Source organism: Camelina sativa, chromosome 8 (assembly GCF_000633955.1).
Source record: "Camelina sativa cultivar DH55 chromosome 8, Cs, whole genome shotgun sequence".
Taxonomy (NCBI): Eukaryota; Viridiplantae; Streptophyta; class Magnoliopsida; order Brassicales; family Brassicaceae; genus Camelina; species Camelina sativa.
In genome coordinates, this window is record NC_025692.1 from 7362603 (window position 1) to 7366900 (window position 4298).

Here is a 4298-nt window from a genome sequence, read left to right on the forward strand (position 1 = left end):
CTCAGTAAGCTGCTTCTTGAACCTCACTGGAAATGGTAGAGGAGGCTTGTACGGTGGAGGGATGAACCTCGCAGGTCTGTCTTCAGAAACAACAGGCTCCTTAACCGCTTCATGTTCGGACTGCGTCACTGGTTCAACCGGGTCTTTGACTGCTTCGTCTGGACTCTCCATCTGAGCGTCATCCTGATCAAAATCCTCCCCAGCTAATTCCGCACTGTCCTCAGTGACGTCTGGAGCTCTTTGCCTGGGAGGCAATGTTTTCCCACTTCTCAGTGTAATGGCATTGGCGAACTCCTTGGGGTTCTGAACAGCTTTACCTGGGAATTGGTCGGGCCTTGGTGCAGAAGTAGAAGCGGATTGGCCTTCCATGTACCTTATCTTCGAATTCAGAGCTTTGAATTTGACGTTTAGATCGTTGTATGAACATTCCATCCTCTGACTAAGGTCAGCAAACTTCTTAGCAGTATCCATAGAACAGTTAGCTTGGCCCTGAAGAAGTTGTTGCATCATCTGTTTCATTTCTTGATCTGGGGCTGGAGTAGGCTGAACTGGTTGAGGGCGGAATCCTGGCGGTGGTCCTGAGGGAGCTTGGTAACCCTGCTGGAACTGTTGTTTTGGAGCGAATCCTGGATTGTAAGGCACAAAAGGTTTTTGTTGACCTTGTTGTTATTGTTGAGGTGGGTACACCTGATCTTGTGGATTAGAAACATTGTTACTTCGGTAAGACAAATTGGGGTTCGTCTTGTAGGGGTTGTAACCTTTGTTGTATCCACCCTGATTCTGGACATAGCTGATCTCTTCACTCTGCTCACCCTCCCCATCAAGAACTTGGAAAGGGTCATCCTCAGATACGAAGTGGACGCTCCTCTGCTGGCTCAGCAAGATACGGTCAAGCTTCTCATTTACATTCTTGAGGTCCTTCTTATACTTCTCCTCAGACCCAGTATCACCGCGAACTGTGCAGTCATAATCCTCATTGTAGTTGCCGTCAGACTGAGCGAGATTCTCCACCAGTTGCCAACCTTCATCTACGTCCTTGTTCAGGAAGTTACCGTTAGAGGCAGTGTCAAGCAGCATGCGTATTTTGGGAAGGACACCACGGTAGAGAGTACTCAGTAATGACTCATAGCTGAAACCATGGTGTGGACACTGGCTGTGGTAACCCTAGAAACGCTCCCAGGCTTCACAGAATGATTCTGAGCTCTTCTGAGTAAAGCTGGAAATCTCATTCCTCAGACGTGCTGTTCTGGAATTGGAGAAAAACTTGGCCAAAAAGGCTTTCTTGCAGGCGTCCCAAGTGGTGATTGATCCCTTGGGAAGGTTTTTCTCCCATTGATGAGCTTTGTCTTCCAGGGAGAATGGGAAGAGGCGCAACTTGTAACCATCCTCACTCACGCCGTTGATCTTGGTGAGACTGCATAGACGGTCAAACTCGTCCAAATGGTCTAGCGGATCCTCCATAGGTAGCCCATGAAACTTGTTTCCCTGGATCATGGAGATCATACTGCCCTTGATTTCGAAGTTGTTGTTCTGCACGGCGGGAGGGACGATTCCAGCACGCTGAGTATGAGTATTCGGTGCATCCCCAGCACCAATGTTTCGCGGTCCCGGAGGTGGTCCATTCGGTTGTTCCATAGTGACGGGTGCGGGATGATCAGTGAGTTGATGAGCTTGTCGTGGTCGTTGCAACCGATTGATTTCGTCGATAACAGGAAGGAGATTCTGATGCCCTCTGGATCTGGTGTGCATGCAAGGTTGCGATCAACAGGTACCTGAGATGCAAAACAAACAAGCAGACAACCAAAACAAATCAGTACTCAGAACGATATGTGTAATAGAACTTAATCTTGCAAAACTTGAAATCTTAAATGTAGCAAAACGAATCCCAAATGGCAACGGCGCCAAATTGATACTAGGATTTTTGTGTCTCCTAGTAGGTCTCAATTAACCTTATGCGTTGTAATACTTAAGGTGTCAATCCAGTTGGGAAAGTTTACTATCACTCAAGATGCAATCAAGAAGTCACAAGTTAAGCCAATTCAAAGAGTGTTTTTATGTAACAATCCTAGAATGATCAAAATGCAAAACGGAAATGAGTCACAGAACTAGAAACGAGAATGCATGACAAGAAGCGAAAATGAATAAAAACATAAATGAGTCTAAGCATGAACTAAAAAGCAGGAAACGAAACAATTCCAGGAATGTAATAAAAATCAGAAAGAAAGAAGTCCTAAGGATGGGAGTAATTGACGTCGGTGGAGTATCCTAGTCTACAGAGTGTTTAACATGCCACAAGCAATCTATCCCTAGACAATGAACATCACTTCTTAGCTAATCCAATCTCTTGACAAAAGCTACTCAAACTCAACCACTTCCAAACCTAGCTCTCGCTAGAGAAACATGATCAAGCATGGCATGAAAAACAAGTTCATTCACATCAACAAACATCCTAGACAACTAATCTCTTAGGCTAGGAACGTAAGTCTCTGGCACTAGTTGGTCAGACATTTCATCAAACACCTTTTGGGTGTGGAAATGTCTCAAACCTAGTCCCAATTGATCAGAGAAAAACTAGTATTTCTTACTCTAGTCCAGAAGGGAATCATACAATCAACGCTTAAACACTCTACATCCTAAGATCCTCCACCTAATCTATCCCATCCTCAAGAACTAACGCACTACTCAGATCCGAAAATCATCATCAACAATACAAACTCAGAAAACATTGAAACAAGCATTCTTAGATAAGTAAAAATGTGAAGAACAACTTTGTAGAAGGAATCAAATCAAAATACTGAATAAGTTCAAAGATCTCAGGATACAAAATCAGAGTACGTTTTTGGTGGCTAGGGAAACCTTACAAAAGAAAACGAGATAAAAACTAAGATGATGTCGCCAAGACTTAACAAAACGTATTTATAGTAAAGACATAAAATCCCTAAAACTTAAAACGACAAGATGAGGAGTCGGTTTGGGAATCTCCTGAAGCGTGTAAGATGGAACGTCTTCTTGACATGTGCGAATGAGTAATGGCTCGAGTGACTGATGGCGTTGGCTCGAGTGGAGTGATGGCGTTGGCTCGAGTGGAGTGACGTCGACTCGAACGGTAGTCGACTCGAACGGCACGACTGCGCGACTCGATCGGCACGACTGCGCGACTCGATCGGCACGACTGCGCGACTCGATCGGCACGACTGCACGACTCGATCGGCACGACTCCGAAGTCTCCTAAATACCTGAAATACTCCAAAATGCACGTTGTTTAGTGATCCTTACTAAATGCATGACAAAAACATGTTTAGGAGAAACAAAATATAGACATATCAAATACTCCAAGCTGACCTTCCTCACTCCGAGCTCCTCATCTTCTCGAACCGCTTATGACACATATTCAAATATTGGCATGTGAATCAACGATCCAGGCCTTTAACGAGAATTCGGACCCGCTGGAGGGGGTTCCAGGTCCAATATATGCCCCAAGTCTCGTGAGCTAATAAGATCGGGGGACTTCAGAATTAAATGCATATTCGAACCCCTTAATTGGAATCCCTTAATTATTTTAGATCTCTTCGGTAAATCCCAAGGATATCAGGATTTATTGTGCCCTCCGAGAAAAAAAAATTCCTCTTCCAGTGATTCTCGAGGCGGTTTCTCTCCAAGATAAAGCGAGAGACTCTTGCCTTCCTATTTCTCTTTTTGAAATACCTCAAACTTTAATCGGAGAATTTCTTAGCAAATCGTGAGTATCTTGTCTTTTTTTCTTTCTTTGAGAAATCGAACATGACGATCTCTTCTTCCAACTCCTAATCTTTCCCACCTGCCAAAGCTAACTCTTCATCAGGGCGAAAGCGGGGTCCAATGCAAGAGAAGAAGAAACAATTTTCTTCGTCCGACATGATTTGTGGTTGGAGCAGCGACATTGCGGGTCCCTACAACGAGACCCTGATGTTCTTGACACAGATGCAAGAGCTCTGCCGCATTCCCAAGAAAATTCATTTGACATTTTCCAACCCTATAAATTCACTGGAACAACCCACGATGGGATTTTTCTATGCGTACGAGGTCTACTTCAAAGGGTGTGGACCTTTCTTCCCACTTATGGAGATTCTAATAATATCAATTCTCCTATTTAAATAATCTGTTAAATTATCAAATTGGAAATGATGTATATTTAAAAATTAAAAACCTTAAAATTTAATTATTTTTTATGATATGTTATAAAATATTTTAGAGATATCATTATAGTTTGAAAATACAACATTACAACTGTTCTATAGAAATGAGCTTTGGGAGAAACA